Consider the following 13,345-nt stretch of genomic DNA (forward strand, 5'->3'; position numbering starts at 1 on the left):
TCCCGTAGCTCTCTATGGGGGGGGGGACCCTCTCCCGTAGCTCTCTATGGGGGGGGGACCCTCTCCCGTAGCTCTCTATGGGGGGGGGACCCTCTCCCGTAGCTCTCTATGGGGGGGGGACCCTCTCCCGTAGCTCTCTATGGGGGGGGGACCCTCTCCCGTAGCTCTCTATGGGGGGGGGACCCTCTCCCGTAGCTCTCTATGGGGGGGGGACCCTCTCCCGTAGCTCTCTATGGGGGGGGGACCCTCTCCCGTAGCTCTCTATGGGGGGGGGACCCTCTCCCGTAGCTCTCTATGGGGGGGGACCCTCTCCCGTAGCTCTCTATGGGGGGGGGACCCTCTCCCGTAGCTCTCTATGGGGGGGGGACCCTCTCCCGTAGCTCTCTATGGGGGGGGGACCCTCTCCCGTAGCTCTCTATGGGGGGGGGACCCTCTCCCGTAGCTCTCTATGGGGGGGGGACCCTCTCCCGTAGCTCTCTATGGGGGGGGGACCCTCTCCCGTAGCTCTCTATGGGGGGGGGACCCTCTCCCGTAGCTCTCTATGGGGGGGGGACCCTCTCCCGTAGCTCTCTATGGGGGGGGGACCCTCTCCCGTAGCTCTCTATGGGGGGGGGACCCTCTCCCGTAGCTCTCTATGGGGGGGGGACCCTCTCCCGTAGCTCTCTATGGGGGGGGGACCCTCTCCCGTAGCTCTCTATGGGGGGGGGACCCTCTCCCGTAGCTCTCTATGGGGGGGGGACCCTCTCCCGTAGCTCTCTATGGGGGGGGGGACCCTCTCCCGTAGCTCTCTATGGGGGGGGGCCCTCTCCCGTAGCTCTCTATGGGGGGGGGACCCTCTCCCGTAGCTCTCTATGGGGGGGGGACCCTCTCCCGTAGCTCTCTATGGGGGGGGGGACCCTCTCCCGTAGCTCTCTATGGGGGGGGGACCCTCTCCAGTAGCTCTCTATGGGGGGGGGACCCTCTCCCGTAGCTCTCTATGGGGGGGGGACCCTCTCCCGTAGCTCTCTATGGGGGGGGGACCCTCTCCCGTAGCTCTCTATGGGGGGGGGACCCTCTCCCGTAGCTCTCTATGGGGGGGGGGACCCTCTCCCGTAGCTCTCTATGGGGGGGGGACCCTCTCCCGTAGCTCTCTATGGGGGGGGACCCTCTCCCGTAGCTCTCTATGGGGGGGGGACCCTCTCCCGTAGCTCTCTATGGGGGGGGGACCCTCTCCCGTAGCTCTCTATGGGGGGGGGACCCTCTCCCGTAGCTCTCTATGGGGGGGGGACCCTCTCCCGTAGCTCTCTATGGGGGGGGGACCCTCTCCCGTAGCTCTCTATGGGGGGGACCCTCTCCCGTAGCTCTCTATGGGGGGGGGACCCTCTCCCGTAGCTCTCTATGGGGGGGGGACCCTCTCCCGTAGCTCTCTATGGGGGGGGGACCCTCTCCCGTAGCTCTCTATGGGGGGGGGACCCTCTCCCGTAGCTCTCTATGGGGGGGGGACCCTCTCCCGTAGCTCTCTATGGGGGGGGGACCCTCTCCCGTAGCTCTCTATGGGGGGGGGACCCTCTCCCGTAGCTCTCTATGGGGGGGGGACCCTCTCCCGTAGCTCTCTATGGGGGGGGACCCTCTCCCGTAGCTCTTTATGGGGGCCCTCTCTCCCGTAGCTCTCTATGGGGGGGGGACCCTCTCCCGTAGCTCTCTATGGGGGGGGGACCCTCTCCCGTAGCTCTCTATGAGGGGGGGACCCTCTCCCGTAGCTCTCTATGGGGGGGGGACCCTCTCCCGTAGCTCTCTATGGGGGGGGGACCCTCTCCCGTAGCTCTCTATGGGGGGGGACCCTCTCCCGTAGCTCTTTATGGGGGCCCTCTCTCCCGTAGCTCTCTATGGGGGGGACCCCCTCCCGTAGCTCTGTATGAAATTAAAATGGAAAAATGGTGGCAGCTAACACTTCAATGAGCTCTCCTGGACAACATCTATATGGCCCAAACAGACAGACGAGAGGGGGCCCCATAGAGACCTACGAGAAAGACCCCCCCCCCATACAGAGCTATGATGGGCCCCCAGTGCTGGTGACACCCCTCCATACACACAGAACAGCATGCCCCCCTCGTACTCTCTCTATGGTAACAGGCCCAGACACCGCACTCCATTACACTGAGCCCTCCGGACTACAGGCCTAATCCCTGGACTGCCCTATAGCTTCTCCCCCGCACCCATACCATCCCTCCTCCCATGCTCACCCTGCGCCCTCATCCCCCAGCACGGTGCCGGCACACGGCGGCCAGCGATGGCGGAGATATCGGACGGATTAGACGCCGCGATCGGAAGGAGCCCTCAGCCGCCATGTCTCACTCACCTCAGGCCGCGCAGGAAGAGGGCTCGCAAAGCACTCTGGGAACGGTATCACGGCGCCAACTCTCGCGGGAACGGCCTCGAGATTTTGAAAGCGGCGGCCATCTTGCCAACCATTGCCATCCAACCATTGCCAATCGGTGCCCTGTGTATGGAGGGGAGTTTTATGCCGGCTGGAGCGGATGTGAATAAAGGGGTACCACCAGGCCTCCTCTATGGGGCTCAGGCCAGCAGGGGGCCCAGGCAGCTGGGTGAATCGGATGTGGGCAGGGAGGGTGATTGGCACGGCTGGGGGGCAATTACTGGAACCGATCCCCTGTATGGCTCTCTCTGCAGCAGCTGTAGCTGGCTTCTTTTCCTCCCCCTCCCACTGGCTGTCAGCTGCTGCAGGGAGAGCCATACAGGGGATCAGTTCCAGTCGGGCGGACTGACCATTTGGAAACTCAGGCATTGCCTGAGGGCGCCGGGGTCAGTAGGGGGCCCCTGGTGCCTTTTTCATAGGCTTTTTTGAGTTTTGGCAAGGACACAGGGGCCCCATGATCCCCTATTGCCGGGGGCCCCATGAGTTATCATTCCGCCCTTTGTTCCAGTCATTACCCCTCCGGAGCACCCATTCCCCTCCCCGGGCACCATGCCTCCCCCCTGTGTGTCTTACCCCTACTGTGCTTCCAGCTTCCCTCCTCTCCTTAGGCTTCATGTACACGAGCCTACACTGACCGCGGGAAAACGTGGCAACCGCAGTACCACGTTTTGTGCTTTCCCGCAGTCGGCAGTCAAAACGTTCCTATCCTGAATGCGATTCTTCCACGTTCAGGAGAGGAAAAGGTTAACCTCACCTAAACCCAGCAGCTTCTAAACTCTGCTAAAAGCCTGTGTGTACACGGACACATAGCATTTTATAGAGTTGAGTTTATGAGCTTTAGAAAAAAATGCCAAAAGCCAGCAGCTGCTTGCGCACAATAGGATCCTTCAGGATGGAGAGTGGGGGAAGGATCCGGTAAGTATGTCACATTAACAAGCCCCTTTCCTGAATGACCACAATAAGTGATCAGTACTGATCACTCACTGTGTTCATTCATAACTGAAGCATTTTAAACTTTTTTTTGGGGCAGGGGGGTGTGTCAGTTTGGCCGTATGAGGCCCCATGGTTTCTAACAACAGCCCTGGATGTGCACAGCAACCACTCAGCTTCTCTCTTTTATTTCTCTTAGATTGTAAGCTCCAAGGATCAGGACCCTCCTAACCCTCTTGTATTGAGCTGTATTCCCACATGGAAGAAAAATATAGTTGAAATATATTTTAAAAATATTCTTTCCAAATATACTGTATTGATATATATTTGAAATGCTACAATTTTTTCCATATTCAATATATTTCAATAAATATATACCGTATTTGCCGGCGTATAAGACGACTTTTTACCCCTTGAAAATCTTCTCAAAAGTCGGGGGTTGTCTTATACGCCGGTATACAGCATGCTGACACTTTTTAGGGGGGCGGCGCGGTGCCGCCGCCGCCCCCCCCCTTCCAACGGAAGGGACACTAAGTACAGGGGTGGGCAGGGGCTGTTTCTTACCTGGCTTCGGTCCCACGACGATCCGGTCCAGGAAGCACGGCTGCTCATTCAGTTCGGCCACTGGATGTTCGCGCGGCTGCTCGGCTCCGCCTCCTCACCGGTGATTGGCCGCCAGAACTGTAGTTCAGGAAAGGCACACAGGCGGCCAATCACCGGCGAGGGGGCGGAGCCGAGCGGCCCTGCGAAAATCGAGTGCAGGAGCAGCAGGTAAGTGTTCAGTGTAGAGGTGCTGCTGCAACCACATATGCTGGCTGAAGCAGCACCATACTAGAACAGGGTCAGCAAGTGTAGTTGGTGTCAGTGGGAGGAATAGTGCCCCATCATTGGTGTCACTGATACCAATGATGGAGCACTATTCCTCCCACTGACACCAACGATGGGGCACTATTCCTCCCCCCCACTGACACCAATGATGGGGCACTATTCCACCCCGCACTGACACCAATGATGGGGCACTATTCCACCCCCCACTGACACCAATGATGGGTCACTATTCCTCCCACTGACACCAATGATGGGGCACTATTCCACCCCCCACTGACACCAATGATGGGGCACTATTCCACCCCCCACTGACACCAATGATGGGGCACTATTCCCCCCACTGATACCAATGATGGCGCACTATTCCTCCCACTGAAACCAATGTTGGGACACTATTCCTCCCACTGACACCAATGATGGGGCACTATTCCCCCCCCACTGATACCAATGATGGGGCACTATTCCTCCCACTGATACCAATGATGGGGCACTATTCCTCCCACTGATACCAATGATGGGGCACTATTCCTGCCACTGATACCAATGATGGGGCACCTATTCCCCCCACTGATACCAATGATGGGGCACTATTCCTGCCACTGATACCCATGATGGGGCACTATTCCTCCCACTGACATCAATGATGGGGCACTATTCCACTGACACCAATGATGGGGCACAATTCCACTGACACCAATGATGGGGCACTATTCCTCCCACTGATAGAAATGATGGGGCACTATTCCTGCCACTGATACCAATGATGGGGCACTATTCCCCCCACTGATACTAATGATGGGGCACTATTCCTCCCACTGACACCAATGATGGGGCACTATTCCACTGACACCAATGATGGGGCACTATTCCTCCCACTGATAGAAATGATGGGGCACTATTCCTGCCACTGATACCAATGATGGGGCACTATTCCCCCCACTGATACTAATGATGGGGCACTATTCCTCCCACTGACACCAATGATGGGGCACTATTCCTCCCACTGATACCAATGATGGGGCACTATTCCTCCCACTGACACCAATGATGGGGCACTATTCCTCCCACTGGTGTGCATTAGAAGAGGGGTAGTCTTATACGGCGAGTATAGCCCAAACACTACATTTTAGCAGGAAAAGTAGGGGGTCGTCTTATACGCCGGCAAATACGGTATATAAAAATATGTAAAAATGCTTTTCAAATATACTGTATGTCTTTAAAAATAGAAATCTACATTTTTGGAATGCATTTACAAATACAGTGAAGGAAATACGTATTTGATCCCCTGCTGATGTTGAATGTTTGCCCACTCACAAAGAAACGATCAGTTTAAAAATCGAATGTTCGGTGTATTGTAACACTAAGAGAATAGCAACAAAAAATTCAAAAGAAATGCATGTCTAACAAATGATGACTGATTTGCATGTTCATGAGGGAAATAAGTATTTGATCCCCTTCACAATACATGGCTTAGTACTTGGTGGCAAATCCCTTGTTGGCAATTACAGAGGTCAGACATTTCCTGTAGTTGGCCACCAGGTTTGCACACATCTCAGGAGGGATTTTGGCCCACTCCTCTTGGCAGATCCTCTTCAAGTCATTAAGGTTTGGTGGCTGACATTTGGCAACTCGAACTTTCAGCTCCCTCCACAGATTTTCAGTCGGATTAAGGTCTGGAGACTGGCTAGGCCACTCCAGAACCTTAATGTGCTTCTTCTTAAACAACTCCTTTGTTGCCTTGGCCGTGTGTTTTTGGTCATTGTCATGCTGGAACACCCATCCACGACCCATTTTCAATGCCCTGGCTGAGGGAAGAAGGTTCTCACCCAAGATTTGATGGTACATTGCCCCGTCCATCGTCCCTTTGGTGCGGCGCAGTTGTCTTGTCCCCTTAACAGAAAAACACCCCCAAAGAAAAATGTTTCCACCACCATGTTTGACAGTTGGGATGGTATTCTTGAGGTCATAGGCAGCATTCCTCCTCCTCCAAACACGGCGAGTTGAGTTGATGCCAAAGAGCTTGATTTTGGTCTCATCTGACCACAACACTTTCAACCAGTCCTCCTCTGCATCATTCAGATGTTCAGTGGCAAACTTCAGATGGGCCTGGACATGTGCTTTCTTGAGCAGAGGCACCTTGCGGGCACTGCAGGATTTCAGTCCTTGTCGGTGTAGTGTGTTACCAATTGTTTTCTTGGTGACTGTGGTCCCAGCTGCCTGGAGATCATTGACAAGATCCTCACGTGTAGTTCTGGGATGATTCCTCACTGTTCTCATGATCATTGACACTCCATGAGGTGAGATCTTGCATGGTGCACCAGACCTAGGGAGACTGACAGTTGTTTTGTGTTTCTTCCATTTGCGAATGATTGCACCAACTGTTGTCACCTTCTCACCAAGCTGCTTGGCGATAGTTTGGTAGCCCAGTCCAGCCTTGTGTAGGTCTACAATCTTGTCCCTGACATCCTTGGACAGCTCTTTGGTCTTTGCCATGGTGGAGAGTTTGGAATCTGATTGTTTGATTGCTCCTGTGGACAGGTGTCTTTTACACAGGTAACAACATGAGATTAGCAGCACTCCCTTTAAGAGACTGCTTCTAATCTCAGTTTGTTACCTGTATGAAAGACACCTGGGAGCCAGAAATCCTGCTGAATGATAGGGGATCAAATACTTATTTCCTCATGAACATGCAAATCAGTCATCATTTGTTAGACATGCATTTCTGCTGAATTTTCTGTTGCTATTGTCTCTCAGTGTTACAATACACCGAACATTCGATTTTTAGACCGATCATTTCTTTGTGAGTGGGCAAACATTCAAAATCAGCAGGGGATCAAATACTTTAGACTCACTTTATGATGGTAAATTATAACTGCCTCTTCCAACTATTGATCAAAATCCATATTTGCATGTGGGGCATATTAATGGAATGAGTTGTTGACTATAGATCAATTATTCCTATTTAAGAAATTGATCCAAAAAGAAATGGATTATTTCTCGAAGTGTGTATGACCACCATTAGGGATTATATACATTCAATAAATACAGTAATAACATTATGATAGAATCAGATAAACAAACCAAACACTTTTTTTAATATAAAGGAACAATATCTAGCACGAAGATTTGGTCATCAATAGATAAAACCCTCTTGTATATCATCCAGAAAATTCTATCATTATTAACGCCATTGTATAAAAAGATCATAAAGTGAATGAACACTGCACACGTTTATTAAAATGTGCCATTTAAAACAAAAAAAAGGTAATTTTTAAATTGATGGCAACTACATATCTCAAAAAAGTTGGGATGGGCAACAGATTTAAGGCAAAGTAAGTGTCACTGACAACGAAGTGCTGGAAGAATATTTTGCAACCAATTAGATTCATTGGCAACAGGTCAGTAACTTGGGTATAAAAAGAGCATCTTAGAGAGTCTCAGAAATAAGGATGCATAGAGGTTCACTAATCTGTAAAAAGCTGTGTCTAAAAATCATCAATTTTGAAATAATATTCCTCAACATAAACATGCAAAGACTTAATATTTACAGTACATGATATCATCAAAAGATTCAGATAATCTGGAGAAATCTGTGTGCAAGGACAAGACCAAAACACAATATTGGATGCCCGTGATCTTCAACTTCTGGCCCTCAGACGCCACTGCATTAACCTCTTGCCGTCCGCCTGCTGTTTATAAACGGCAGGGCGGTGGCAGTCCAGGGGCGGGTTGCCGTTCCTAAACGGCACCCGCCTTTTCTAGCTGTGCGCGCTCCCTTGGAACGCGCAGCACCGCGATTTGGTGTCCGCTGTGTCCTCCAGACACAGTGAAACACCGATCGTCAGACGGGACCTCTGTACGAGGTCCCGATCATGTGATCACTGATTGGCCAATCAGTGATCACATGCAAAGTAGTAAGCAAGATGTCACTTGTGACATCATTGTTTACTACGTGTGAAATCTGTGAATGATCACAGAGGTCACATGGTACAAGGCTATTCACAACAGCCTTGTACCATGTGACAAGCTGTGACCAATCACAGCTCACTCAGTACTTCTCAATAACTGCAAGAATGCAGACAGAGAGAAAGAGAAATGATTGCTTTTACATCCTATATGGGTGTAAAAGCAATCAGTGTAAAAAAAAAAATTTTTCATCAACCCCCACAAGTAGTACAGTGTCACCATGGTGACACTGTACTGCTAGGGTGACAGTATGTAAAAATAAAAATTAAAAATAATATAAAAAATAAAAATGTAAAAAAAAATGTTTAAAAATTATAATTTTTGGTTATAAACTAATTTGGATTTTTTTTTACTAAAAAAATAACGGAATAAATTCTGGCCAAGATTTATGATGAAATATTATTTATTTGCAAAATTTTATAAAAAAAACCCACTTTTTTTCAAAATTTTTGGACTTTTTCATTTACATAGTAAAAAAAATAAAAATCCCAGCGGTGAATAAATACCACCAAAATAAAGCTTTATCTGTCTCAAAAAAGTGGTAAAAAATTCATATGGGTACAGTATTGCATGACCGCGCAATTGTCATTCAAAGTGTGATAGCGCTGAAAGCTGAAAATTGCCCTGGACAGGAAGGGGGTAAAAGTGTCCGGACAGGAAGTGGTTAAAAACAGACATGATTCTGTGATGGATATCAGTGCATGGACTCAGGAATACTTCCGTTTACTGTGCCATCCAAAAATGGAAGGTAAAGCTCTATCATGCTATGAAGAAGCCATATCCGAACATGTTCCAGAAATGCTGCCAACTTCTCTGGGCCACAGCTCATTTAAAATGGTCTGTTGCAAAGTGGAAAACTGTTCTTTGGAATGATGAATCAAAATTTGACATCTTTCTGGCAGCCATGGGCACCGCACCTCAGAACCTAAAAGGGAGATGGACCTTTGGTTTTCTTATCAGCGCTGAGTTCAAAAGCCTGCATCTCTGATGGTATGGAGGTGGGTTAGTGCTTATGGAATGGGATCCTTTCACATCTGGAAAGGCACTATTAATGCTGAAAGGTATATCCAGGTTTAAGAGGACCATATGCTAAGGTAAGGATGGGACAACGTTCCTCTCTCAAAACTCTATCAACTGGTCTCCTCAGTTCCCCGACATTTACAGAAAGTTGATAAAAGAGGGGATGCTACATCGTGGTAAATATGGCCCTGTTCCAAATTCTTTAGAATTGGGGCTGTACTCTGCCAGCTAAGATGAAAAAAACACTCTCCCAAATTAATTAATTACAATTCCCCACAGCACCACCAACACCTTCACCCCCAAAGATGTATAAAAATCAAAACACAGAAAATGCTGTACAATAGACCCTAAAAAACTATGTATAGTCCAAAACCCACAAGTCCAATCTTTAAATCAACTTCTTCTTGTGTTCAAAAATTCCTCCATTAATGTACCTCAAACAGAAAAAAATATTCACATAGTGCATTATCCTTTTAAATGTATCCAAATAATAGTGACTTTATTAAAGTGAATACCCAATCACATAAATCAGTGAAAAAAGTGAACAAAATGAAAAAAATGAGAAAACTGTGAAGCCAAAAAAATTGAAGTGAAAAGCCACGTGAATGTGAATCACTCTTCAGTGCTTTCATCCAACCAGCACTGTGACACTTCTAAATAAAAGAATGCATACCCTTACCAATATTCAAAAAAAAGAGAAGCTTTTTTCATATATCTTTTCCCCAAGGGGAGGTGGGAGACAGTCCTCCTATTGATCTTTACTCCATATAGCCTTCATATCACCACCAAGATTCATCAGCCTTGAAGCTCGATATATCCAAAATATAAGCATACAGGAAACACAAATAGCATAATACCGCCAGAACCAATCATAAGTCGATGACGAAACGCGTCAGAGGAGTTGACGTCAACACGCACACAAGAACCGGAAGTTGACCGGCGGCCATTTTTGATGAGGGTGGATCGTCTGATTTTCCTTTGGACACTTCCTGGTTTGCTGCTAAACATTTAATACTTTTAAAGCGGTTTTTATATTGTCAAAATGTGAGCACCTTAATTAAAGTTACCTTTTAAGATTGGTTCTGGCGGTATTATGCTATTTGTGTTTCCTGTATGCTTATATTTTGGATATATCGAGCTTCAAGGCTGTGAATACACAGAATGTGTGTAGTACATCTAGCCTCTCTGTGCTACTTCTGGGACCCCCCCCCCCCCCCGGTACACTGACCTTTTCTCTCTTTTTAATGCCTGCTTTACAATATACTCAGAGAAGGCAGCCGTAGCTGTCAAAAAAAGCAGTCCGAGGCTCCATTCACACTTGCGTAACTCCACAGTCACATGATTTCCAGTGCGACTTTGGAGCATGGCTATGATCTGACTTTACACTCTCTAGATCAAAGTTGCATCAAAAGTTGCTTCAAAGTAGTGCGGGCAACTTTTCAAAGTCACTGCGACTTTAAAGCGGAGTTCCTCCCAAAAGGGAAAGTTCCGCTTTAAGTCTTTGTCCCCGCTCCCCATTAAGGATTGGCACTTTTGGGGAGCAGGAGGGGGAGAGCGGGCACCCCAATTTGACAGGTACCCGCTCCCACTTCCTCTGCAATCGCCTAAGGCAATTGAAGAGGAAGTTGTCCTCCCCCATCCCTCCCCGTAGTCTTCTGGGATGTATGACAGGTCCCAGAAGACTACGAAACCCTTTACAAAGCGTAGCGCTTCTTGGGCATGCTCAGTGGGCACCCGGCTGTGAAGCTGCAAGCTGTCACAGCCGGGTGCCCACACTGAAGATGCCTGCGCCAGGGAGAGAAGACGGCCAGTGAAACCAGCAGTGATGAGGACACTGCTGGACCGAGGGACAGGTAAGTGACTGTATTTTAAAAGTCAACAGCTACAGTTTTTGTAGCTGTTGACTTTTTTTTCAGCTGGAACTACGCTTTACGTTGCACCGATTTGAAGGGGTGCCACTGAAAAAATAGGCTGCAACTTGTCATGCGACTTTAATGGCCTAAGTTGCATGACAATTCGTATAAGTGTGATTAGAGCCTGAATCAGTGTTTATAAACAACACTGGTCAGACCATGATCATTCACTTGCTGACCACCCACAGCACTTATTACAGGCAGGAGGCATGTACAGGCAGAACGATGTAACCGTACGGCATTTTGCTGTAGACCAGGCATGTCCAAAGTCCGGCCCGCGGGCCATTTACGGCCCAGGGGTCGGTTTAATACGGCCCTCCAACAGCCGTCCCTACTCTGTGTAATGTGGCCCTCCCACGGCCCTCCCTTCTATGGCAGACAGTCTTCTGCTTGAGAGCAGAGGGCAGTGCGCATGCCTGACTGCGGCGCGTTCTCCCTGGTCTGTGTAAATGCGGCTGTCGCACGGCCCTCCCTTCTGTGGCAGACAGTCTTCAGCTTGAGAGCAGTGCGCATGCGTGACTGCGCCGCTCTGGGAGCGACAGAGGGCGGTGACGTCAGGGCCGGGCTTCCAGCGTGAAGTGTGTTTCTCTTCCCCTCCCGGCTGCCGAACAGAGACTTCAGCTCCAGCTACCTTTTTCACCCTTCACATTAGTGCAGGTAAGTTTTTTTTAAATTTATTTTCAATACATTGTGAAACTCAGCTGTCAGTTGATCTTAATGTTATGAAATGAAAAGTATGTTGTTTGCAATTAACTTGGCATAAAATAATTTATTTGCATTTAATTGTAATGGTTCAAAGAATGTTCGGAAAAATGTTCGGCCCTCCGTCATGTTCACTTCATCCAATCTGGCCCTCTTTGAAAAAAGTTTGGCCACCTCTGCTGTAGAGAGACACTAGGTGGCATGGCGCACCTCCCCTCTCACTGCCTGCAACCACTGTATCCACCAGACACAACGAAATGCGGATCCCGGTACTTGGGACCCGGTGATCATGTGATCGCTATGCTATACTGACTTTTTAAGATTTTTAGGGCCACAAGAAATGAGATCAGTACATCAGGATTGATCAACTTTCAAATATGTATCCCGTAGTTTGTAGACCAGTGGTTCTTAACCTGGGTTCGATCGAACCCCAGGGGTTCGGTGAGTCAGTCTCGCGGGTTCGGCGGAGGTGAAGACCCACACCCGACTCATATGATTCGTGATGACATGCCCCGCTTGTCCATCATTGGCTGCAGGTGGTCACGCAACATCGCTTAGCCCAGTGGTCGGCAAGCCGCGGCTCGCGAGCCACATGCGGCTCTTTACACGCTTTAATGCGGCTCTTGTGTGCCGGGCGCCCGCTCCCCTCCCTCCTCTCGGGCGGCAGGGACTCTGCAGCGTGATCCAAAAAAAAAAAACAGCCAGGGCAGCGCGCTCAAATGCAATGATTGGCCAGTCTCGCTGCCACTCACATCCTGATAGCCAGTGATTGGCTGTCAGGATGTGTGTAGGCGGGGCAGCGTGACGAACGTGAGAGGAGCTAGGCTCCTCTCACAGTCCGCCCTGAAGACCGGAACGGCGCGGGAATACGGCGAGAGGAACGCGCGGAGCAAAGGTAAGTGAATTGACACAGGGGGGACTTGGCTTACTACTTGCTACTTACTTACTACTACTATATAAGGGATGAATTAATATGGGGGATGAATTACTATAGGGGGGATGAATTACTATAGGGGGGATGAATTACTATAGGGGGGATGAATTACTATGGGGGATGAATTACTATAGGGGGGATGAATTACTATATGGGGGATGAATTACTATGGGGGATGAATTACTATATGAGGGATGAATTACTATATGGGGGATGAATTACTATGGGGGATGAATTACTATGGGGGATGAATTACTATATGGGGGATGTATTACTATGGGGGATGAATTACTATATGGGGGATGAATTACTATGGGGGATGAATTACTATGGGGGATGAATTACTATATGGGGGATGTATTACTATATGGGGGATGAATTACTATAGGGGGGATGAATTACTATAGGGGGGATGAATTACTATATGGGGGATGAATTACTATATGAGGGATGAATTACTATATGGGGGATGAATTACTATGGGGGATGAATTACTATATGGGGGATGTATTACTATGGGGGATGAATTACTATATGGGGGATGAATTACTATGGGGGATGAATTACTATATGGGGGATGAATTACTATATGGGGGATATATTACTATGGGGGATGAATTACTATATGGGGGATGA

The sequence above is a fragment of the Staurois parvus genome, unplaced genomic scaffold (genome assembly GCF_062004578.1).
Source record: "Staurois parvus isolate SC_StPar_1 unplaced genomic scaffold, SC_StPar_1.0 ptg002299l, whole genome shotgun sequence".
NCBI lineage: Eukaryota > Metazoa > Chordata > Amphibia > Anura > Ranidae > Staurois > Staurois parvus.